This window comes from Myotis daubentonii, chromosome 2, assembly GCF_963259705.1.
Source record: "Myotis daubentonii chromosome 2, mMyoDau2.1, whole genome shotgun sequence".
In the NCBI taxonomy this organism is placed as follows: domain Eukaryota; kingdom Metazoa; phylum Chordata; class Mammalia; order Chiroptera; family Vespertilionidae; genus Myotis; species Myotis daubentonii.
Genome location: NC_081841.1, coordinates 206,206,634 through 206,233,510, shown reverse-complemented (window position 1 = coordinate 206,233,510; position 26,877 = coordinate 206,206,634). Strand labels below are relative to the sequence as shown.

The following is a 26,877-nucleotide window of genomic DNA, read 5'->3' as shown; positions in this document are numbered from 1 at the left end:
TGTCACATTTTAAGAGGGACATTAATATACTAGACCGTGCTCAGAGGATAGAGGACATGAGGGGCTAGAAGTCTAAATGCCCTGGTATATTATGACTTTAAAGAACTCAGAATGTTTAGCTAAAAGAATCAATCAAAAGTGACACTGAGATTGATTAGGTGATGCTTTGACATCATCAAAATTTTATGCCTATGAAGCAATATCATACTGTAGTACCAAAGGACGTGAAATAGTCAAAGGTTTTATCCCAGGCATGGAAGTCCCTGCCCCCATCACCAGAAAGGATTTAGGGTGTAAATTAGAATGCTCTGCATACCATTGCTCTTGATAAACAAGGGGTTTAAGTGTATCCTTACCCAAAAATGAAGACCACACATATGCTATTTTCCCAAATAATTATGGTCTGGTCAAATGTTAGTTAATTCCACCCATAGATACATACTTTTTTTTTTTTTTGCTATTGCTCCAAATCATTAACAAAAATTTTGACTACAATAAAAGCAATAAATAAATAATTTCTTCTCGCTCGACAATGCTTTACAAATATCCACTCACAGAGCAACTTATTCTCTTTGGGTACAGGGTCTTTAATCATGAATGAATTTACCAAACCATATTTCATGCAATTACCATATTTGTCTGTGTATAAGACACCCCTATGTATAAGATGCCCATTTTTCCAACCCCAAATTAATAAATCAATATTTTAAACATAAAACAGAACACATTTTTATTTAGTAATTAATGCTGGTAATGTTTACATACCAGTATATGATATTATGCAGCATATCACTTTATTCAGCCTCTGTTGTATCACTGCTCTTTTCATCACTATTAGTTCCAGCCATATCATTTTCTTCAACTTTTATTGTATCACTGTTGTCTTCTGACTCACTGTCTATATATGTGAGATCATCCTCATAAACCGGTAGCATTTTCTGAGCTAACTTTGTTCGTGTTCTCATGGCCAACCCTTCTCTCCTCATGAAACTGAAGCACCATTTTGCCTTTCCTGTAAAATCAACAATGTTCTTTTCGCTTGCAAACATTCTTGCCTGACATTGAATAAGCTTGATTGACACACATAAGCCACTCTGGAGCTGCTCCATAATCCAAGTCTTAAGCCTCTGCTCCAAGTTTGCCCATTTTGCTGGTTTTCCTGTTAAGGCCTTATTCATTTTTGGCATCTTAAGGAGTTGTTTTTCCGTTTTCTCCACTGTCTGATCATACAGTCAGTCGGGGGAGGTCCAACTTGGTCTCTCTGCAGCTCTATTTCCATGCTCTTTTGCATAGCTGATTACATTCAGTTTGAATTTTGCAGAGTAAGACAATCGCTTACCAGTATTTATCTTTTTATTTTTTGACATCTTTATGGGTTCAGAATGCTCAGGTCCCTGTTGCGTCTGTGCACTCTCCACCTCCACCTCCACCTCCAATTATGGCATCAGCTGACGTCAGTAGTCAGTAACAATAAGGCTCCTGATTGGAGGAAGCCTGTTTGACAAGGTATGGGCAGCTAAGCACCTGCACCCAGTAGGCTCCCTTCTCAGCTGAGTTCCATGTATAAGATGCCCCTCGATTTTCAGTCTAAAGATTTTAGGAAAAAATAGCGTCTTATACACAGAAAAAATACGGTAATATATTTCTACATCTTTTAAGGAACTTTATCAATTTCCCTTACACACTAGGTTACTAACACTATGAAAAAATAATGAGGTTATTAATATTGTACAACTTGCTTTTGTGAACCCTCAGATCCTTATTTTCTAAAAAACCTCAATATTTAATATTCAATATTATAATTTTACCAGGAAACAACAGTCCTCCAGTTTCCACTTTTGGGATGCACTTTTTTGATATTTGGGAGGTCTTGTTCTTCCATAATCTCAAAGAGTATGACCAGGTTCTGGGACCCGCCTCTAAGTTCTTCCCGGGCTTTGTGATGTCACGTCTGGAATGCAGTGTAGGAGAGGCAGCTTCGTGGGGGCAGGCAGGTTCAGGTGGTGGTAGTTGCTAGAGGCAGAATTCTTGAACCTTATCCAGGCTCAGCAAGAAGTTGTGCCACCCTGCAGTGGCGATGTCTGTCTTTGGCCAACGAGAAGAGCAGCTGTGTGGGAACTCAGAATTTCTGAACTAGAGCTAGGTGTTTTCTTACTCTTTCTTTACCATCCTGAGCTACATATGCCTTCTCTATTTTATCCCTTGCATTTTGAAGACTCTTTGCATTGCGATAAAATTGAAGGGAAATTAGATACGATCACTTCTATTGGTTATTAGTTGTGTCACTTTGGACAAGTTGTTTAACCCTATTTTTTAGAGTTCAATGTCCTCAGGTGTAAAATTTTTGCTTAGACTAAATTTACATAATTGTGACTATTTATACCATTTTAGTCCCCTTAACAGTCCTCTTCCTGTCTGTGGATTTAAACAAAGGCACTTATTACTCTTTTTTTAAAATTGTATTGGCATAGCTTGTTTTTCTTTTTGAGATATAATTGACACATAACATTGTATTAATCCAAAGTATGTAACATAATGATTTTGCATATGTGTATATTGTGATATGATTGCTACAATAGGTTAAGTTAACGTCACCTCACATAGACAACAAGAGTGGTGATGTGGAGAAAATGGAGTCCTTGTGCACTGACGGTGGGAATGTAAATTGGTGCCGCCACTTTAGAAACCAGTATGGGGAATCCTCAAAAAAATAAAAATAGAATCACCACATGATCCAGCAATCCCATTTCTGGGTATATATTTAAACAAACAAAAGCATTCTCTGGAAGTATATGGGCACCCTCATGTTTACTGCAGCTTTGCTCACAATAGCCAAGACAGAGACAACTAAGTGTCCATCCACAGATGAATGGCTACTCTCTTTTTTTTTTTAATGTAAAGTCCCTTCCTTTAAAAATCCCTTCAGACTCACTTAACTCACAGTGCTGTACAGCCAACACTTGACTTCATATCAGACTCTTGCCCCGCCTTACCCTCTGGACTTGAAACCTGAGGTTGTCCTCTGCTTCTCCTGACATCTTTTGCCAGGAATGTGGTGGGAGTTCCCTGTGCTTTCTGCCCACAGTCTGAAGCCAATCCCTGTTCACTCCGGTCCTGTCACCCCATCCAGGCTGGACAACTAAACTTCCTAGCGCAGGAAGGTCACAGAGTGACATTCAACTGGCAATCACATGAGTGAACGCTCTTAAAAACCTGGAAACAGTTCCGTCATTGCAAAATATTCTCAATCCTAAAATGCAATCTATTTCAGGGGAAAAATATAATAAATATTCACTGGATTTACAAGGTATTGGATTTCAGAAATATTAAAATGCTCTGGGTTTCTTTAGCGTGTGTTAGTTTTGGGGAAAGGCAGTGTACATTATATGTGTACATTTCACTGCCCACCCGCCACTTCCTTGTGTAACTGGTTAGTGAACAGGCTGGATCGGGTGGGATGAAATCAAGAAATAGCTTTGTCTTTCTCCCACCACAGCCACCCACACATGCTGGGTGTCATCTTGGGCAGATCTGACAGCACTCTGGTCATTTTCAAGTATTAGAAAGTCCAGCATAAGCCAAATAAAACTTCACTCTCTCATCTGACAAAAGGGTCTCCCTTCTCTCCCACCCACCACCCCAGGTCAGGTCAGACCTGCTTCTTCTTCTACCTGCCCCTGCCCCCCACTCTCTCTGCTATTTCTGGTTTCCCCAGGGCCAAGGGCAGGGAATGGGGCCTGGGTTCTGTGCTTTTCTCTGAGCTTTGTAATGCTCCCACCCATTGCTGACATATACACATTGGAAAATTCTTATGGGATCCTTTGTAGGCTTATTATGTACACCTCCCACCACCATCGCTCCCCCAGGAAAACCCCAGAACACTCTCCCCGACGCATATGGACTCTACACTATTCCCAAACAAGGGTCACGCACTCTTAGGTGACCCCTTGGACCCTTCCTCTCCGAGGTTTGCTAAGGGCTCCTTTCACCTATAGGCTGTGGTCCTTTCCAAGCTGGGGTTTGCAGGGCATTCCTACTCTTGCCATCTCCCCTCTCCCAGCCATCAGGGGGAGCTTCGGCCAGCCCCCTGCCTTTAGGCTACTGAAGCAGGGGGTCCCTCGGGGATGAGGACGACGGAGCCCCAATGCGCTAGGGCGTCTGCATGCACGACTCCAGGGACCAGGTTCATTGACGCAGATCCATTTTATTGAGGAACTACAGGGGTATATATAGCATGAGGGGACCAATCAGAGGGAGACACATTGCTACAGGCGACCAATGGCTGAAAGGCTGGGGTACTATGCACGTGGCTCTAGGAGTTAGTTCAGGTGGGCATTGCTACTTCCTGGTGTGCCGAGGAAGCATGTCATGGTGGAGTGTGCTCACACCATTGCATCAGCCACAGCGCTGAGACATACTTCCCGAGCTCTACTACAGGCTACCTCAGGGGGGAGTCAAGCCCCCATCTCATGACCAGGAAACCCAAGGCCACATTTCAAGTTCTCCTTCCTGTGCCCGTCCAGCCACAGAGAGAAGAGAGGAAGGCAGGAAGGCAAGAGAGTTTGGTAGATGAGCCAGGACCTGGCCAGCAAGTGAGGTGTCAGCTTCCCTTTCTAAAAATAACTTTAACCTCCCCCCTGCAGTTCTCCAGGGCCTTTCTCCACTTACCCTGGCTGTGGAGAGGTGGGAAGGGGCAGGGAAGCCACGATGCTCTCTAGTCCTACACATTCTCTTCAGGGGAATCTTTGCTCTATCCTAGGAGCCACCAGCCTCTGCATATGCACAAGGGTTGCTGGGCACGCTTGGCTTCCTCTAAGTTCAAGGGGGATGTGGCCAGCCCCTTCATTCAAAATGTGAATAGTTCTTATCATCCATTATCCTCGGGTTGGAGGCTCTGGCAAAAATAGAACAGAGAAGGAGTCTCATTCTACTTGTCACACTTGTTCCATTCAACAAGCTTAGAGTGTGTGCTATGTGCCAGACACTGAGCTAAATGCTGGGATTACACAGGTGAGCGAAACCTAATCCATGGCCTCAAAGGAGCACAGCTCCTGGCAGAGCTCAACCTGGATGAACTAAAGGTCGGAGGGAGGGGGTGTGTGAAGGGCACAGGCTCAGAAGCCCGGATGCCTGGTGTGAATTTCCACTTCGCCACTTATTAGCTGTCTGACTTTGGACAAGTTTTCTTAACTCTCTGCACCTCCATTTCCCCACCTGGAGAATGCGATGATAATAGTATTGAATTGTTGTGCTGATCAAACAAGTTCAAATATGAGTACACAGAACAGAGCCCCGCATGGAGAGGAGTCTGTTCGCACCAAACACAAAACCTGGTGCTGACCTTGCTGTTCAACACACTTCAGCTCGTCCTGGCCTTCGTCTTTCCTTCAGGTCCGGGCTCCTGCTCTGCACGGGCCTCTGGACAAGGTCCCCTCCTTCCAGCGTGTGACCATGTCATCCTACTGTCACACAACTGCGTCCGCCCTGCGATCACACAGCTCCCTTTACAGGCCTCCCTGTCTTTTCCACCAGAGCATTTGCCTCATGCTGATGTGCAGAGCACCTCACATCCGTCTTCCCTTTCAGTGTCTCACGTGGGTATGTTTGAAATGCGCACACCCCCCCCCTCCATTTGAAGTCTCCTTTCTAAAAATACCAGGGACATGTCTAATCATATCCAGCGTTCCCTTCACAACACGTACAATAGGGTCAGAGCTGTGGTCCTTCTGCTGCTTCCTCCCCCTCCTAAGAAATAAACTCAGGAGTAAAATCAAGTCAAAATCTAGAAGCTCTCCTATTAAAAGTGACTTTCCAGCTCTCTCCTAACTTTATGACCATTTCCTAAGTAGTAACTGTAACGGGATATTAGCGTGACCCGCCTCCTGTATTGAGATTTGGGTGAGGTCCTGAAGCTGAGAGCTACCCTAAAGGGGGTGCTAGGTCATCTGTGTAAGGGTGGCAAAGGGGTGGCCCAAAGCTGCTTCTGTCACCCACCCCAACAGTTGGAAAGAGGAGACAAGGAGTTTCGTAGGAGGTTGAAGCAGCCGGTGGCAAGGATGCCTTTGAAGAGAGTTGGCAGTGGCTGGGCTTTCCCACCACTCCTGCCCTCACTCCAGCCCCCCTGGCCTGGGAGGAGGGGAGTGGTGTCTCCCTTAGTCAAAGCAAGAGAGACTGCGGATCCACTCAGAGAGCTTCACCTGTGTGGCCAGAATTGGGTGGGTGCAGGCTGGCATCCGCCTCCCATCGGAGAGAAAAGACTGTGGCTGGAGTGGCCCCTGCCAGGGAGCAGAGTGAAGACAAGGGCTTGAGAGGGGATGGGACCGTGACATGGGTGTACCGGGGGCTATGGGGAGGAGGGTGAGGCCAGCTGGAATGACTTTGACTTATTTCAAAGAACTGGGGGTTGGAGGGCCAGCCATGTTAAGCGAGGTGCCAAGGGGATGACCCACAAAAGTACGGCACAGGAGAAAGAATCCGCCTGACCCACATTGTAGGGGTGACCCCCTGACTCCTCCCCTGCCTTCTACCTCCCTCCTGCTCTGGGGGAGTCTGCACTGGGGAGAAGGAGTGAAAACAGTGATGAGCAGCTACGACTGCCGGCCTCATGGCTGGCTCCTCACCATGTATCAGGCCCCATCTGGCGGGAAGAAAGGAGTTTAAATTGCATGACAAATCTGAACTCTGGATTGAACTGGACATTTTTATTGCCTGAAAAATGAGGCTATTTGTTAATTCCATGAGAGCTGACAGATTTCTTACGCAAGAAGCATTTGACTTAACACAGAAAAAATGATGTAATAGCTTTCTGCCTCCCTCATCTGAGTCCAGATCATGTAATGAAACAGTGACTCGCTAATAAGAAAGTGCATCCAATGTCCGCTGTCGAGCTGGCCTGTAGACACACGAGGTGATCTGGTTGCCGTGTGGGGAGCACGAATCTTGCACTTGGAGGTTCCTATACAGGAGGAAACCACCCCCTGGAGTGAGGGCCTTTTAATCCTGTCTCCTCCTAGTTTCACCCGCATGCTGGGTCATTCATCATCAGGAGTAACAGACGCTGCAGGCCCAAGGTGAATTCCTCAGCAAATAGCTGAGCACATGGAGACAACAGACATGGGACGTATTTGGCAGAGACTGAACCCAGGAAGTGAGAGGGAAGCTTAGCTGTTCCAGGTGGAATCCATCCCTACAGTGGGGACCAAGGGGAAGCAGGTGAGCAAGCGCTCAGGAGGCGGGGCTCCTGGGGTGGAGGTGGAGTCTGTGCAGGAAGGAGGTCTGAAAACTGAGAGGGGCTCTGCTGTAGGGTTGGCAGGTTAATGAATGAAAATACAAGACACCTAGTTCTTTGTTGTGTCTGGTCACCCTCCTCTGGAAGGGCTGCTGGACCAGGAAATGAGGACCAGTATCTTGAGCCGTGTTGTGGCCGGTAGAGTCACTCAACATTAAAGAGAACAAAGCCCTGTGGGAATGGATTGTTCTCTATGTGAATATGAGAGAGAGGAAACATCACAAATACTAAGATGTATCAATGATTATCCCCAGAAAACAAAGTTATGAGGAAGAAATACTGCATGCTTTGGTGACTAAAGGTGGCAAATTTACACTACCTGCTGTAAAGACTTATGGCTTGGATATAAATGACTCTGAGGCAAGTCATATAACAATGTAAAGCCTATTAAAAAGTAAGTGCATTCGGTCTTTAATTTAATTCTGCGTCAAATAACCAGGTTAAATTTATCCCTTGTGCGACACGTAATTTTAACATTTTATTATACACAGCTGACAATTCCATTTACATGGTAAGAGTCTGTTTGGCACAATTAATTTTAATATTTACTATTTGCTATGTACTCCTACAAGGTGGAACATCTTGACAAATGTATTCAAGTTATTTCAAACCACTTTCAGAGCCTTGTTAGAGGCAAGAGCGAGCTCGCATCATGGGGCCTTTTGGAAAACGGACAGACACAACGCTGATCTGCATCAGGAGCATGATTTTCATGTCAACAAATTCGTGGGCAAGAGAGGGGTCTTGCTGTCCTCTATAGAGTCCTCATCAAGGGCCTCTCCCAGCCTTAGCCACACAATGATGGCCCGCACCAGACATGTTCTTAGAGCAAAATAAAGCTGCCTCCACCTCCCCAATATTTAATGGTCTCAGTGCTGGGGATTGGGCACGAAGTGCCTCAGTTGCTCCCACCCTCCCCCACTCCACCCCCAGTCAGATGAGCTGCCAGCATCTTGAGAAATGATGCTGAACACCTTCAGTATAACAGGTAATAGGGTATCGATGAATCAATCAAGAAACATTTCCGAATGCAAGTACGCATGCTGCTGGAGTTCAGGAGAGAGCTGGCATGAATCTTGCAGACCTAAAGGGAACCCAAATCCCAGGTGGGTAAAGAGGTTTACTCAAGACCAACGAGACAGAGAGCTGTTCCTGGGACCTGGATTGGAAAAACTGGAAACAGAGCAAAAGGAATACAACAAAAATTGTCTTCCATCCTTGTCCCCCCACAAAAGTTCCCTTCTTAGGGGCCAACCACTGATACCAGTTTCTAGAGCATATCTTTCCAGAGATATTGCATGTGGAGACCAGCGAAAGAAGCTACATGTGTACTCCACAGGTGCAGCATACGAGGCACTTACTGCACCTTGCTATTTCAGGCATACTCCTTCTAAAACACCATCCTGCAAAGAATACTTTAATAGATTCCAGGATCTGCAGAACAAGGCCCAGCCTCTTCCCGGTGTAGAACACCCTAACTTCACAAATGAGCATCCTGCTTGGCAGTGCTCCCCTCCCCTACTCCCTCCTCCTGCTCACCCCACCCAGGTCTCCACCTCAGCAGGTCTTCAGACCCATGAGTCTCACTCCTGCTGATTCCTTGGTCTGAAGACACTTGCTTCCCCTCCTCTGCTTGTCAAAATCATCCTCATCTTCAAAGACTCAATTCCACATGGCACTTCGTCTGGGAAGCCTCCTCCAAATTTCTCTGTCATGTTGACTGTCTGTCCTCTCTAAGGACCCTCCTTGGCAAGTTCAATATCCCTCTGTGGGTGGTTCATTTATTTTATGAGCGCCCTTGAAATAGCACACGGTGTGTGGTAGGGACCAGTGAGACCACAAGAAGCAACAGTCTCGGCCCTCAAAGAACTTAGGGTCCAGCAGGGGAAAGTAATGCATTCAGCAGTCGTGGATGATGAGTACAAGGTGCCGCGACACACAGAAAAGGGCCCTTTCCGCAGAGTGGACGGGACCCGCAGGGGACGTTCCTGGAGGAGGTGGAACCTAAGCCAATGCCAGAAGTTCTAGAAGGACGAGCCATACCAGGAGTCATGGAGAATGGAGATGTCCCCAAGGAGCCAGGCCACACCAAGAGAAAAGCACGGTCAAGTTCAGAAGCACCAGAGTTCCATCAATAAGGCAGGAAGTGAGAGCTGTGTGGACAGAGTCTGGTAACGAACATGAGACCAAATCTTCTGTAAATTATAAAGTGCCTGTCAAACAACAGGTGTAGGAGGGTAAGACAAATGAACGTGTACTTCTAAGTTTTGTAAATCTAAAGTAACAGATAATCCTCATTCACTTATAAAAGTGTCACCATAATTTTTTTTTTAATTGAGTGTTTTACACTGAACTTTCCAATTCTTATTAAAAGTGGCAAAGCAAGTTGTAAATGAGAAAAAGAAAACAGCAGGTGTAAGAGTGAGTGATTCAACAGATCTGGCGACTGGAGAGTCATAATCTTTGACTCCCAAGGTGCAGCGGCCTCTGAAGATTGACAGATAATGTGGGGAAGGCCAAGGAGTGTCACTCAACATGTTTGCCCTTGGTTGTGGATATTTACAAGGGGCTGCCAGGAAATTTGTGAAGGTTAGCATTTTAGTGAAGCCCTCTGTAAATCCGGGCTCTAATCAAGAATACTCAGAAGATAGGGATTAGCCTACATTGAGGTCTTACTCTGCTTCCAACTTATCCTAAGTGCTTGACATGTTAGAATCTATTTATTCCCAACCACTTACAGGGTGGGTATACTATTACTATGCCCATTTTATGGAGGAGGAAACTGAGGCACTGAGAGAGTGAGAGGCTTTCCCAGCACCACAGCACGTGCTCACCATAAAGCCAGAGTTAAAATGGCAGCATCTCGTCAGAGCCCATATTCCTAACCACTGGGACCACTGCCTCCTCCAGCTGCAGTGGGCGGGCGTTTGGCAAACAGGCTGCCAGACCTGGGAACCCAGTTCTCACACTCCAGAGACAGAGTCCTAGAAATCGAGGACAGATGGACAGTAGGCAGAGTACAGGTGGCCTGGCCTTGGCACCCACCCTGAGGCAGCCACTGTCCGGAAAGAACAATTTGGGGAGTTTAACTAACAGCTCACTTGCAGGAATGCCAGCAAAGAGGAAGTCCACAGGTGAATGACTTGGGGGTGAAAATCAGAATCGAGGTGCCTTCAGTGCCATCTTTCAAGCTGCTATGAACAGCAACAGGCAGAGCTGAAGCTGCCGATTCTTGGCAGGAGAGCAGTCAAGATTAATTACACAGATGGATCACTTTGCTCAGAAAAAGCCAGTGGATGGTTTGATGTAGTGACTTCTGCAACCATAAAACCTGGAGATGTATGGCTCTCTCTGCTGAACGGGGCCCCGAAGAGATTGACCTCACATATAAAGTGAAAATGATATGCATGCATTTCACCAGGTGGGGGAAACTCCTCGGGCTACTTGCAAGTAGTGATCTGGTGCCCACGATGCTGGATTCAAAAGTCAAACTGGAAAAGTTCTATTGAAAAACAGTCCAGGGAACTGAATGTTGGAGAAGCGCTGGATTCTGACATGAAGAAGATTAGAATTTGGTGTCTGTGTCTTGAAAAGATCCCTGAATACATAAGCTTTAAGGAGGCAGAAAGGTTGGGGTTCCAGTTATTGTGTAGTCAAGATATGTCTTCAAAGTAAATGCATGTCCAGGCTGTCAACCCGGCCAAAAGCTTGGTGACCTCTTCCTCCCGGGGACGGAGAGAGCGAGGCCAGTTGGGGTTTGCGGGCCAGGCTGTTGTCCTCTGGCTGGCGCCCCTGACTGCCTCGTCAGCCCTCCTCACTGGTCCTATGCGTGGGCTGCTTTTCTGTGAGGCTCCCGGTGACCTTTGTAGGGAGGTCGCTGCAGCAGCTGGAAAAGCACCACTTTGAGTGTGAAGAAAGGTGTGGAAGCCACAGGTCTGCTACTGGCCAATGATCCGATGTTGGGTGAGTCCATGTTCCTGTGCCCCAGTTTATTCATTGGTGAAATGGGACATTATCCCCCACAGAGATGTAGTGAGATTGAGATGGTGATTTCTGAGAGTGTCTATAGGCTGCAGGCACCTGGAATGCTGATTTCCCTAGTTAGCAGTGTTTGCGGCATAATTTACCTGATATCCTTCTACTTCTGGTCCTTCACGTACCCTTTTTGTTTTGTTTTACTATTTTTATTGCACTAAAATATACACACATAACATTACCATTTTTAAGTGTATAATTCAGGGGCATTAAATGTATTCACAGTGTTGTACAATCATCACCACTATCCATTTCCAGAGCTTTCCATCATCTCAAACTGAGACTCTGTACCCATCCTATAAAATAAAAGGGTAATATGCAAATAGACCAAATGGCAGAACAACCAATCAAATCGTAATATGCTAATGATATGCTAAGGTTGCTCAACCCCTCGCTATGACATGCACTGACCACCAGGGGGCAGATGCTCCAACCGGTAGGTTAGCTTGCTGCTGGGGTCTGGCCCATCAGGACTGAGATGGGCCGGACATGCCCTGGAGCCCTCTCGCGGTCCCTTCCAGCCTAATCGTGCCCTGGTGGGGTCCCTTGGCCTGGCCTGTACCCTCTTGCAATCCAGAACTTCTCAGGGGATGTTGGAGAGCCAATTTCAGCCTGATCCTGCAGGCCACTCCCCTTGGGAGGGCACCAGATGCAGGGCTCATGGCTGGTGAACGCTGCTAAGACAGCGTGAGCCTCTCCCCATTGGAACTGATTGGGCGTGAGCCCGGGGCAGGCACAGTGGGGCCAGGATGAGCAGGAGTGGCAGGTAAGAGCTGCAGGTGGCGTTGGACTGCGGGTTTTGGCCCCATTCCTGCAGGCCACCCAGCGAGACCCACCCATGCACAAATTCGTGCACCAGGCCTCTAGTTAAATAATAACTCTTCATCATCCTCTGCTCTCCACCCCTGGTAACCTCTATTCTACTTTCTGTCTCTATAAATTTGCCTATTCTAGATATTTCATCAAGTGGAATCATATAATATGTATTGTTTTATGTTTGGCTTATTTCACTTAGCATAATATTTTTAAGGATATGTTGTAGCGTGTGTCAGAATTTCCTTCCGTTTAAGGCTGAATAATATTCCATTGTATGTGTATACCACATTTTGTTTATGTATTTATTCATCTGTTGGTTGTTGTTTCTGCCTTTGGACAATTGTGAACAATGCTGCTATGTAGCAGGAGAATGGGTTTGAAACAAGGGCAGGCATTTGTAAGAAGCTGTCTTTGTTCCAGTCACTGAACAGCATGGTCACTTGATCAGCCCGTGAGATTTGAATGCAACAAAACAAGTGTCAAGAAAACCTGATTAGAGAAGCCCCGAGTACTCACATGGTCCTTACGCTGTGATAACCTCCTACAGAAATGTCACATGCAGGCTGTGTGTGACGGCAGATACTGCTGACTTGAATTTGAGAGCCAGGCAGGAGTGTGAGCATTTGATTTCAATCTGAGAAAATTCCAGAAGACTGAATTCAGAGGATTTGTGAACACCAGCACATCTATACAATTGGATTTCATCAACAAACTCAGACTTATTTTCTAACCCAACCTGGGTCATTCCAAGTATATTAAAGGGCAGAGAGAAATAGATGGAAATGGTGGTTAGAATGCAATTCAGAGATACAGTTTCCACGTACCTGTTTATTTTACGCTGGTTAATGCTCAAGCCTCAGGAGCCCAAAACCAAACTGGACTTGTGAACAGTATCACTTCCTAAAGCCATGTTCTCTTCCATATCCTGTATACCCTCCAAAGCCACACAAAGGAGCAAGACCCACCTCGTGTACTTGCATCGGGGACAGAGCATGTTTTCTAAGTTTGGGGTGAAGAGTTGCAGGAGGAGCTCCCCAATCTTCATGAACATCACCGCAGTGTCTGAGATGATGGCTGGAAAATAAGCCTAAATACTATTAAACTTTCTGTAACTTGAGGCCCAATGAACCTTGTTTCCATTCTGTCTGTATTCTTGGTGCTCTACTGCATTTAATATTTAACTATTATTGTTATGTACATGGAAGTACTTCACAGAAGTATTTAATGTCTTAAATATATGTAAAGTCTGTCCACGTAGGGACTGTTAGGTTCAGAAGGATCCTATTGGGGCCTGCAAGCACCATAGTTGTGTCCAGGCTCCTGTGCAAATACAGCAAGATGCCAGGATCTTACAAGGAAGCAGAAGGCTGAAGACTAATGGTCACCCAGCAACCCAGGTAAGGAAAGGGGATTCAACTGGTGCTTGAGCCATGACTCTGGGCCTTCATGGGAAACCTTCCCCAACTCTGACATCTCTCCTTGCCCAGGGCTCAGCAACCTGGAGCTGCAATTCCACCTTCTCACCCTGGGTCCTGCTGTAACCCCACCAACAAGTGCATATTCAACCCCGTCCCATCAGCCTAGTCCTGTCTCAGATGAATCCCCCCTCAGTGGCTCAGCAAGGAGAACCTAACTCCTTCAGCATTTTTCAGAATGATCTGTAATAACACAGGCATCTTAAAGGAAGGAGCAAGGCATCAGTGAAGCTTAAAATGAAATTAAACACAATCCTGCCACAAAGCACCCAGCTTGTTGAGATCACAGTCCAAAAACTAATACGGGACTCAGTGCAGCTGCTAAAGGAGGTGATGGGAAACAGAAGCTATGCAAACAACTACCCAAAAGGGGTTGTTGAGGGAATTTTTTAAAAATTGAGATATAATTGACATAGAACACTGTATTCATTTTAGGTGTACTAAACTGATTTATGTATACATTACAATAAAATGATCACCACCGTAAGTTTAGTTAACATCCATCACCTCATACAGTTACAGTGTTTTCTCTTGTGATGAGAACTTTTAAGAGCTACTCCCTTGGCAACTTTCAGGTAAATAGTACATACAGTATTGTTAACCATGACCACATCCCAGGACTTATAACTAGAAGTTTGCACCTTTGACCCCTTCACTCAATTTTCCTCCTCTCCACCCACTGCCTTTTTGAGGGAACGTTTCAGGGGGTAGGAGATTGGACAAGGTGACCTTCCAACTGTGGGATTGAATAATCACAAAGCGGGTCCAGCCTGGCGCCTGGTGCCTGCCGAGGGCCCAGCCCTGTGGGGAGGGCCTGCCGAGCTCTGTCCATGCGGGTATTTCCCAGGTGTCAGCGCAGCCCTGAGGCTGCAGATCCACAACCACGCTCACCAGGCAGCTTATTTGTTAGAGGGATCTCCAACTGGTGACTGTCTGCTCCTTTCTCTCTACAAATTCTGAATTCAGGTGGAGAAAGTGGGTGTTACATATGAGCCCCGCAATTTCCAAGCTTTAGCATTTAGAGCAGTGGTTCTCAACCTTCCTAACGCCGCAACCCTTTAATACAGTTCCTCATGTTGTGGTGACCCCCCAACCATAAAATTATTTTCGTTGCTACTTCATAACTGTAATTTTGCTACTTTTATGAATCGTAATGCAAATATCTGATATACAGGATGTATTAGGCAACTCCTGTGAAAGAGTCGTTCGACCCTCAAAGGGGTTGCAACCCACAGGTTGAGGAGCAGTGATTTAGAGGAAATCCTTTACCCTCCTTTATTCTAACCACTCACAATCCAACACAAGGACACACACACACACACACACACACACACACACACACACACACTCCCCCTTCATGTTTTAAAGCGTCCAACCTCTGCTCTCTTCCTCTCGAGGTCCCAGGCACCTTTTAACACATCAACCTGGGTTATCTGGCCTGAAAGGGCTCCTGGCCGCCTTCCACCGAGGGGAGACGTATCATTGATGAGGTGCCAGGGATCCTGTCCTGGCTCAGATAATGTGGGGGTGTCTCTTCTACCATGTGGACAGATAGACGTCACGGAACCCATCCTCCATGGAAGACCCCAGGGCTCTCAGAAGCCACCTGCTCTTTGTCAGATCTGTCCTCACTTCCATTCAAGATTCCTGAGGCCACCTTCCAGGAGCCTGGCTCTGCCCAGTAGGATTGGATGGTCATTTATAACACAGAACCATTTTCTAGCACGAAACTGCCCCTGAGGAAACAAGACTGTCTCCAAAGCCAGGTCAATGTCAGGTCAGATAAGCACAGCCTGGAATTTTCAAGTATGTGCAGTGGCTGGTCCTGCAATCTCATCTCTTTCGTGTGCGAGGCTGGGTGCACTGATGATTTCCTGACAGGTGCCAGGAGCCGGGGCTCTGCTGGAGATAGGAGGGAATGCTGAGTATGTCCACATGATGGTGGTGGAGGAGAATTCACTCCCGTGAACACGTGGTTCCTGATCCGTGCCTGCTCTCATTCAGCTGCCAGAGCCCAAGGGGGCCCAGAAAGGGGCCCTAACTTAGCTCTCCAAGTTCTCCAACACCAAGAATTGCTGAAGGTCTTCCAAATATACTTATTGACGTTTACATGGAAACTCAGTTAAGGGGTCACACTGGGTGGCCAGGTGCACTTGTGCAGGATGTGGGTGATGACACCCTGGAGCTGTGCAGTGCCCAACCACTGAGGCACATGGCTGACTGCATGTCCCCACAGAGTGGCTTTTGGGGCTCTTTTGCCACAGTCTGGGTTTGTCACCAGTTTCGGAGGTTTGGCCATCTCATTCGTGAAGAGACTAGAGCCCTCTCAGGAAAATCAGTGTGAGCCAAAGTGGTTGAGGAAGGATTTTGGAGGAAGGGGATTTGAGATGCATAGAAAATATGGTGATCTTCAGAGAATCAAAGAAGTGTTTAATATGCGCCTTTTTATCCAGTGCCTCCAAATGTTCCCAATGTGCTGGATTTAACGGTGGAGGCTGGAGAAATATGAAATACATTCTCTAGTCTTAAATGGCTTAGAGTCTAGTTGGTGAAGTAGAACATACAGGAAGAGAGCGTGATCAATACTAGCCAATATCCAATTAGGGGCTAAATGATGTCCCATTATCTTTCAGTGCTGTAGACTCTCAGAGGATGAGAGATCAGTAATGGGGAGGATGGTTAGGAAAGGCTTCCTGCAGGAGCTGGGAATTGAGATGTACCTCGGAGGATGCAGGGGTCAGATGGAGGTTATCCCATCAGTAAATGTGTAGAACGGGGAGAGGACATGGTGTGTTCAGGGGGTGGGAACAGTGGAGCAGACACAGATGCTGGCCAGCCTCAGTCACATCTTCATCTTTGGGAGTTGGTATAAGCTAGGTCCCTCAAAGCTACCCAAAGAGCTTGGAATTAAGGTTGCTACTCTGTGAGTTAAACTGTAAAACTTATTCACAAGCTCTGCAAACTCAGCTAAGAGAGACTGCCTCCTGCCCTGCAGGGCTCAGTGATACCAGGGGCTTGGAAATGTTGTTTCTTCACCTAAAGATACTGCCTTTGGGGAAGGGATAGTCGGCCACAGAGCTACGAGCACCTTGGGGGGAGTATCTCTTATGAATATCTCAGCATTGGCTGGGGAGAATGTGCCCCAACCCAGGTTGCCCACTCTGAGGGGCTGGTGTAGATCTCATCTGAATCACAGAAGCCTGTGTGAGCACGGCTAAGGTGGGTTGTTCTCCTGCCTTCCTGACCACCCATTACTGGCTGGGCCATGCATTTTGTCACTCGGTTCTGTCCCACCTGAATGTACACTCTGTCTTAAACTCTGAGAGTCTGTCTGCACACCGGCAGCCAGGGTTTGGGTGATGCTAGATCCAGGCTGGGGTGGCACCTGGCAAGACAAGGTCTCAGCCATTGTTTGTTGTTGCACTGAAGGTCACCTTTCCCACCCATGGAAAGTTGCCCTCCCGACCTTGCCTCTGTTGTCTATCGAGAAGCAGGTTTTAGCATAAGGTGGACCTGGGCATGAGTTCTGGAGCTGTCACTTATGAGCTGTCCCTGCAGGCAACACCTCCCCTAAGCTTTCTAGGCCTCCATTTCCTCATCTATAAGTTAGGGGGTGTAAGACCACCCACCATACAGAGCTATTGTGAGTCTTCAGTGCCATCATCCACTGAAAATGCAAAGCACGTAGAATAGGAGTTACAAGCAGGTTCTTTGGAATCAGACCACGGGACCTTGACCAGTTTCATTCTCTAAACTGCAGTTTGCTTTTCTGTATAATAGAGATAATCATGTGACCCTCATGAGCTCCTTGTGGGGATTATGCCAGATGGTATTAGGTGCTTATATGTTGTTATTAACATTAGCAGTGTGTTAACAGTAGTAATTTTAAAATATTGTTATCACAGTAACTGGTGCACGGAGAGTACTCAATGACTGTCATCTTCCACAAGGCCATGGCTTACGGCCCTCGTTTCTCTCCCAGGTATCAGGCTAGGTCCTTTGTACCTTTGTCCACATCTACCATCTACAAAATTCAAAGCAGGGTTTGCAGCCTCATCAAATCAACCAACTGAAGATGGAAAATATTTGGGGGGAAATGTTACATTGCTGCTGATGTGTACTATATAGTTAGACCCAGGATGGCTGCATTTGTACTGAACTTGTACAGAGTTTTTTGCTCATTATTTCCTAAACAATCCAGTATAACAGCTCCTTACATAGCATTTACATTCTATCAAATATTTTAAGTAATCTGGAGATGATTTAAAGTACAGGGGAAGATGTACATGGGTTATATGCAAATACTACAGCAGTGTGTATAAGGGACTTGAGCATCAGTGGATTTTGGTATCCACGCGAGGTTCTGGAACCCACCCCCCAGGTACCGAGGGAGGACTGTCCTATCTATCAAGGCAGCCAGAGGCCTCGGCATCTCCAGTTACATCCCTTTTTCTCAGCCCCACCACAAGGGTCATCTCTATAAACTCTTACTCTAGGGTGGCATTTAACAACTTGCAACACAAAAACAATCTGCAAGACTCTCCCGTTAGCAGATATTTTGACAACAGCTCTTTTCCCAAAGGACAGCTCAGAGGATGCCCACGCTAAGCCGAAGTAGCTCTCCAGCAGAAAATCACTCTACACCGCACAGCCCATCGGGTGATCAGCGTTCCCAGGCGCTTGGCTTAGCGTGCTCAATCCTGTGGCCACCGACTGTTCACGTGCAGGCTGTAGCCCCTCGTTTGTGCGGGATGGTCCAGGTGATTCCTCAGAGGATGGCAACCTCCCACCCTTTGTGAACCGATGCTTGAACGCTCTCCAACCTCTCAGGCCTTTATCCTGTGCAGCCATCGCTGGAATCTACAAAGTAAGGCTCTGCGCTCAGAGCCCCAAGTTGAGACCTTTCGTACATTCAATTGCTGAAATTCTCCCTTCGGTTCCCGCCACCTACAGTATATTACCCAATTACTCTCTATCCCTTTTTGGTAGTGATTTTAATGCAACTCAACAGGTGCCATAATTTTCTCCTCCGAGGGGGCTGCCATTCTGTGATGATTTTAATATTCTCTTAATCCCTCCCTTCCTTTATCAGCGAATCGTGGCTCTACTAAGTTGGTGCTATTTTTGGTCATTAATCTTTCTTCTAGGTTTGTAGCACATTTTGTCTAACTAAAGGGGAAGCTTCTAAAATCATCCCTGTTACATCTGAGCTTGTTTTTGCCCCCTAAGTCATTATAGCCTCTTTGCGGTTTTCCCACTGTGCCCTTGACACCATTGATGATGTATTCCCACTTAATCATATCAGCTGGGATTCGGGGCAGCCTCCAGGTGAAAGGAGAAGGTATGAACTGTGCAGCGTTGCTCTTGTTTGTTTTTTTTGTTTGTTTGTTTTTGTTTTTTTAAATAGTGTGTGTGTGTGTTCTACACACACATACACACATACTGAATTCTTTTTTTTAAAATATATTTTATTGATTTTTTACAGAGAGGAAGGGAGAGAGATAGAGAGTTAGAAACATCGATGAGAGAGAAACATCGATCAGCTGCCTCCTGCACATCTCCTACTGGGGATGTGCCCGCAACCCAGGTACATGCCCTTGACCGGAATCGAACCTGGGACCTTTCAGTCCGCAGGCTGACGCTCTATCCACTGAGCCAAACCGGTTTCGGCCTCTTGTTCATTTTGATGGTAGCTCATTCTTGCCCATTTAGACTCCAGAAAATCAAGACTGCTCAATGGTGTCAAGGGCACAGTGGGAAAACCGCAAAGAGGCTATAATGACTTAGGGGGCAAAAACAAGCTCAGATGTAACAGGGATGATTTTAGAAGCTTCCCCTTTAGTTAGACAAAATGTGCTACAAACCTAGAAGAAAGATTAATGACCAAAAATAGCACCAACTTAGTAGAGCCACGATTCGCTGATAAAGGAAGGGAGGGATTAAGAGAATATTAAAACCCCCGATAAGTCTAAAATGTATTTATATCTGTCTATGAAATACAGTCATGCCCAGAAGCACAGACCTCGGTCCCCAGAGTCACAGAGTAACATTTGTTGTTTCAGGAGGCTCCTTCCCGACTAGGAACACGTCACTGGCCGAGAATCGGGCTTGGTGGAGCTGCGAGGAGGGGATGCAGGAGGCCTGCATATTAATAGACACCCCAGGAGGTTCCGAGGCAGGTGGTTTGTGGACCACACTTGGAGAAACTCTGAAGTCGATGACTCCAGGATTTTTCAGCTGTGAGTAATATACACACCATCTCCAAACCTTCGATTCTTTGTATATCTTAGACTTCATAGCCTCTGTGGACACATGCAGGGAGAGACTGCACCATCTGTTTCTCCCCTATATATATGGATTCCACATGTGCCTCATTTACAATAGAACAACTGAACATATACGTTTTCAGTAAAATCAAATAAATACAGCTTATGGATTTGAGTATTTTCTTTCCTTCCTTGGCCCAGAAGAAGAACGTAATTTATAAAGGATGACCTGAATCACAAAGGCAGCTCCACATCTTGAGACCTAAACACAGACGTGTCCGTGTGTTTGATTTCAGGTTCCATTTCAAACAAACTTGGGGATCTTGTCCTTGCTGTTCTGAAGGCTTCTCTGTTCTTTCGGCCTCAAACCTGAGTTTGACCTCCAAAGCCTGATGTCTGTGGAGGTCTCTGAAACCCAGCCGTCATTATTGCTGAGCTCTGCCCTGCCCTGCCTACGTGGAAATGAATTTTTTTCTTCTGTTGATCTTTCCCCTTCAGGGATAGCAAGTAAATTTCAACTCACGAGCCGATGGTGGGCATTTGGCAGAGGCTGACGGAAGGAGTGGGTAGAGAAGGATTCTGAGGCTCTGTAAGGGCTCCAAGTAAAGGAGGGTGATCGGGGTCCCTATGGGGGAGGATGGCGCCACTTTTGTACCACATATTTGCCAGTCTAGCCTGGGCTTTTCTCTTTCAAAGACCTACTCTTTTTTATACGTAATGTAGAACTGGAAGAGAACTTGTCCTTTTTTTCTTTTTTGGATTCCACATGTAAGGTAATACCATGCAGTGTTTTATCTTGCTGTCCAGCTAATTTCACTTAGCATAATGCCTTCCAGCATCATTCATGCTATTGCAACTGGTGGAGTTTTCTTTAAAATTTCATTATATATATCACATTTTCTTTATCCACTCATCAATAGATGGATACTTAGGTATCCATTTTGCTGAATGATGTGAATAGCATTCTCAAGGTTTTGGTAGCTGATCAGAGATGTCCTGCTTTACCTGGATTCTTTCACCTTCTAATCAATGCATAGATTTGTCAAGTTTGCTGATATGAACAGTGCTTCAATGTATATGGGAGTGCAGATATCTCTTCAAGATAGTGATTTCATTTCCTTTGGATATATACCTAGAAGTTGGGTTGCTAGGTCATATGATAGTTCTATTTTTAACTTTTTGAGGAACCTCCATACTGCTTTCCATAGTGACTGTACCAGTTTACATTCATACCAAGAGTGTATGAGGATTCCATTCCTTCACATCTTCGCCAATATTTATCATCTCTTCTTTTATATTTTTATACTAGCCACCCTGACAGGTATGAGGTGATATCTGATTGTGGTTTTGATTTGCATTTCTTTGATAATTAGTGCTGTTGAGCACCTACCTTTTTATATATCTGTTGGACATTTGTATATCTTCTTTAGAAAAATGTCTATTCAGGTCCTTTGCCCATTTATTAAATCAGATTATTATTATTATTATTATTATTATTATTATTATTATTATTATTATTACTAGAGGCCCAGTGCACAAAATTTATGCATGGGTAGGGTCCCTAGGCCTGGCTGGCAATCAGGGCTGATGGGCACCTTCCGGCTGCTGGCTGGGGGACCTCCCTTTCACGACTGCCAGTGCCAGCAGGGGCCTTCATTCATTCCACGCTGACCCCTGGTGGTCAGCTCACATCATAGCAAGCGATCAGTCTCCCAGTTGAACTCCCGCAGGGACAATGTGCATATTAGGCTTTTATATAGAGAGATTTTGCTATTGAGTTATATGAGTTCCTTATATAGTTTAGATAATAGTCCCTTATCAAATATATGGTTGACAATACATTTTCATTTTGTTACTTGTTTTCTTTGCTGCGCAGAAGCTTTTTAGTTTGATATAGTCCCACTTGTTTATTTCTGCTTTTGTTGCCTATACTTTTGGTATCATATTAAAAAAGTCATTGCCATGACCAATGTCAAAGAGCTTTTTCTTTAGGAGTTTTCTTTAGGAGTTTTATTAGGTGTATTTTTCCATGTCTTACATTTAAGTCCTTAATCCATTTCAAGTTAATTTTTGTGAATGATGAAAATGGTATTCTCTAGGCTTTGATAGCTTATGAGAGAGCCCTATTCTAGCTGGATTCTTTGACCTTCTAATCAATAGATTTGTCAAGTTTGCTGATTTTAAAGTTATATACTCATAAACCAACATACAAAAAACACCTTTACCCTCATGAAGTGTGTGCCTCGTCCTTCAATTGGGAGGAAACCCAATGGAAACAGTTTTCCCTAAAGCTTGCTGTGCACTATTATAACTCATTGGCTTTATTGGGGGGAGGGGTGGGGAGAAGAGAGAGCTTGAGTAAAATGGAAATAAATATTATGCACATCCAACATTCAACTTCTTTGATTTCAGGCAGGCTGATTTAGGGGTCAGAATTCAGGTGATAGGAGTGGAGGGTAGCAAGAAAGACAGAGAGGAAGGGAAAATAGTTATAAGTGGGTGAAGCTGAGAGAAGCAATGAGTCCTTGGATAGTAATACTGTTCTCATAACATTTCTATTGCATTGTTTTATTGTAAAGAAGAATCAATAAAAAGATGATGCTCAAGGTTTTTAACTTAGTGAATTTTGTCTAGGACCAAACACATCTGACAGCAGCCTGCCTTTTAAAAATGCAAACACTATGCACAGATTTATTAATTTTCATGTTATGAATATTTAAATAAGGCTATCCCTTTGGAATCATTTTACATTGAGCTAATGCACTTACATTTTTAATGAAATGAGTAGTCAACCATTAAAAATAAAATATTGATGTGAATTGTTAGACTAATTGATTGGGGAAGAAAATTATTGTGTAAGCAATCAGAGATTTAAGAAAAATGAATAGAAATTGAACCACTCAATTATTGTTAGCCCTTGGCATTAAGGAAGGCTCTGTCCAATCTATCTCTTTGCTTTATGAACCATCGTGTTGTTGTTTTTAAGTCTAAATAAAATTATCATTGTAAAGGAAGCCTCAGGAAGGGAATGTGAGTCAAGAAGTCATGTGATCTTCAGCAGCAGTACTTAACTGTTTAGTTCTCTTAGTGCAGGTAGCTAGACATTAATAAAGGAAGGAAGCAAAGGGAACCAGACATTATTCCGTATGATCAACTGGGGAGCATAAGCCTGCTTACTTCCCCAGGAAGTTACAGCTTCACACACTCCCCAGGGAACTGCCCATCAGTTCCCCTGCAGATCGATGTTGGTAGGGATAGAATGATAAAGAGGGAGGTAAGCACATGCGCAGTAAGAGCCACAATGGGGACCACAGAGGCCTGTCAGTCTAGCCTGGGGAAAGAATGGATTGGTTAAGGAGTGGGCTTTTTTTTTTAAAAAATATATTTTATTGATTTTTTACAGAGAGGAAGGGAGAGGGTTAGAGAGTTAGAAACATCTATGAGAGAGAAACATCAATCAGCTGCCTCCTGCACAACCAAGGTACATGCCCCTGACCAGAATTGAACCCAGGACCCCTCAGCCTGCAGGTCGGCGCTCTATCCACTGAGCCAAACCGGTTAGGGCAGTGGTCGGGAAACTCATTAGTCAACAGAGCCAAATAGCAACAGTACAACAATTGAAATTTCTTTTGAGAGCCAAATTTTTTTAACTTAAACTATATAGGTAGGTACATTGTTATTAACTTAATTAGGGCACTCCTAAGGCTTAGGAAGAGCCACACTCAAGGGGCCAAAAAGCCGCATGTGGCTCGCGAGCCGCAGTTTGCCGACCACTGGTAGGGCAAGGAGTAGGCTCTTCAGAAGCCCTAGAAAACTTGGGGAGTTGGTTGGTTAGTATAAAAAAGTGCCTAGTCCTTACTAAGCCCCAGGTAATATAATCCCAGCTAACAAAGCCCTTTATCTCTCCCCCTCCCCATAACATATGCTTTCCCAGTTCTTCCCATGTTCTCTTCATAGCAGCTATGTGGGGCTAGCAACACCTGAAGTACTGGCAGCCACAGGGACTCCAAATGCAGGGCCCCAACCGAGACACAGCTGGGAAAACAACCTCCGCTAGCCGGACAGCGAGAAAGGCTGGACTGGACTAGCCTTGGAATGCCACAATGTCTGGACACTGGCCCTATTTCTGGGCCTGTTGAAGGCAAGATTGGACGTTTCCATGGCAGGACAGACAGAGGTGGGATATTGGAAACCTAGGGAACTCCTTTGATTTTGCACCTGGTACCACAAATACATTTTATCACCAGACCTCATCCTCCCTGTGGGTCTCCTGGAATGCTTTCCTTGCGACCCCACAAGAAACCCACTTCCACAGGCAGCACTTCCTGCTACAAAATATGGGGGTGGGGAAGTGAGATCATTTGCTTTGTAATTCAGGCTCCAAACCTGCCCTTCTCGCCGCCCCCCCCCCGCTCCCCCCACTCCACTCAACATAGAATACAGTAACTCAAACTGAAGATGTCTCCCCTGAATTTCAAGATGCTTGCACTCTAATCAAGATGTGAATAAATGTAATTCTAAGTCACTTTAAAGATTAGTACTTTAAAATCCTTTTGAAGTATTTTTTTTAAGTGGAAGAATTATTATGTAAAGCAAACCTTGGCATTCCTTCTAAGTATAATTTTCTGTGTTTGATTGTTTTAAAGTAAGGCATACATTTCTTTGAGTTAAGGGTTTAGGCTTAACCACTGAAGACTGCTCAGTTTTCACATTCTTTTTAGCAGCTGAATCTATAAATGAAGAGCACAGATTCACTGTCACCCCACATTCAGTTAGGAGAGAGTTGATAAACAGAAAAGGCAAAAAGAGCTATAACTCATTCAAGAGAAGATTGAGTTCAGATTTCTTGCCAAAGACTTCTCCCTTAGCTGTTTTATGAGGAAGGCATGTATAGGCTCAACAAAACACAAGGCCCAGCATGGTAGGTGCCAGGGCCTCAAAAAAACAACAACAAAAAAATGGAGAAAGTGAATTGTTGGTATTCTGTAGACAGAAATAGAGACTAGAGGAGTGAGAGCATTAAGGGCATTGGAAAGAGGGTTAAAATGATGCACTAGGGAGGGGAAGCACAGGGCGTGGATGATGTGGGAAGAGCCAGGTATAAGAGAAGCAAAAACAGTGCACCAAGTGAGGAAGCAAAGACCCGGATTTGGCAATTAGTGTCATTTAGTGCAGTGCTTTTTATGCATAGAAATCCCCTGGGGAGGAGGGTTTATGGGGGGAATGAGGTCACATATGTAATACCTTAATCAATAAAAAAATTAAAGATTGAAAAAAATGCAGATTTTGAGTCAGTTCTGCATTTCTACCAAGCTCCCAGAAGAGGCCCAGGCCCGTCTTGGATGAGTTTGGCTGTTGATCCTAACCTAATCCAGATTGGCTACTCTGATCTTCGTGATAAGGAAAATGGAGAATCAGCCACCTGTGTGGCTCCTAAGGATGGGCGGACGCTGGGGTCCGGGCCATCAGACAAAGCTTTAGATGGGAGATCACAGGTTTCAACACATGTTGGCAATGTTTGCTGCCCCAACAGCCTTACCTGAAGCTGCCAGAAAGGCTATGGGAAGTTTCACCGGAGTCACAGGAAAGTCACTAAGCAAAGGCGAATGGACCCCTCAAACAAAAACAAACTTCTCTGTCAAAAGGATGACCAAGAAGACCATTAAAGCATAAAGCTCTGTTCCTGCTTCAGATGACACCTGTTCAGAAATAGAAAAATTCTTTCCCTTCAGTCCTCTAGATTTTGGGAGTGTTGGCCATCTGAGGAGCAGCAGGCTCCTCCCCTTGAGTGGAGTGCCTCTCATGCTTCTCAGTGAGGAGAGGGAACTTGAAACGCTATTACACCTGCCCCCCACCCCAAAGGCGTGCCCTCTTCAGCCCTCTTCACCGTGGGAGTCTAGTCAGTTGCCAGCTCCTTCAAGCATCCTGTGCACTCTGGTTGTTGAATTGCCACCAGTTTGCTATGACTTAGATATTTAAATTTCTTAACACTTCGTAGTTTGTGTGTGTGTATTAGTAGTTTGTATTAAGCAATTCTTTATTTAAAAAAAAAGGTCAACACTGCTCATCCAGGTTGCAGATTGAGTAGCAAGATTAGAAGATTCCATTTCATCTGTTGGAATGTGAAGAATGTCTGTGCCAAAGAGTGAATTATTTATTAAGTGCCTGTTGTGTACCTAGCAATCTGCTAAGTACTCTGAGGAGTTTAAAAGAAGATGAGAACTGCCTTGTATAGGAGCTAAGAGTCTTATGGAGGAGATAAGACATGCAAACACAACCCACTAGAGTAAAACAGAAGAGACTGTGTTTGAGAGAGCCTACCTGCGGCTGGAAGGCTACAGGAAGACAGAGAGGTCTATCTAGGCATGGTGGAGCTTAGGCAGATAGAAAGGAGGGGGTGGGACCTTAAATTGAAATGAAAACAGAGGGGAAGAGTGTGGAATGCAGGTGCAAGGAACTGCAGAGACCCCTGTGGGGCCATAATATTCTATTGCAACCCCATACAGGGACAATCTTTGGGGTTGAAAAGGCTAAGTGTTGTGGCTGGATCTGAGTTCAAATGAAAAGGCAGGTGTGTCTCCTAGGCATGCAGCATATCACTGGCACAGTAATGGTCATGCAGTAGGTGACTGACTCAATGAACCACAGAGCAGCTACTGTACATATACTAACATGCCCTGCTGTAGGCATTCAGGTTCTAAAACTGAGGGGGAAAATGGATTCCCATTTTTAACAGTGGGAGAAAAGCATAAATAATGTTTGTGACTTGACAATCCACTTAAAATATTCATGTCTTACTTGCTGCTGAATGAAACAAAAAAATATTAAGGATAACATTTTCCTTCTCACTCTCCATTTTGAAGAACAACCATGTATCTTCAAACTCAGACTCTCTGGGTGTTCAAGGCCTTGAGAAGAAAACCTTGCCTGGCTTTGGGAAGATTTGGCCCACTCTAGGTTATGCTGGCATTGCCATAAGAGGAGGATGTCCTGTACC

General features: G+C 45.2%; 1 pseudogene; it reads left to right on the top strand.

The window, feature by feature from the left end:
• Positions 1–25,859, top strand: part of LOC132226799 (securin-like) — a 32,665-nt pseudogene extending 6,806 nt beyond the window's left edge.
• Positions 25,860–26,877: the final 1,018 nt, after the last annotated feature.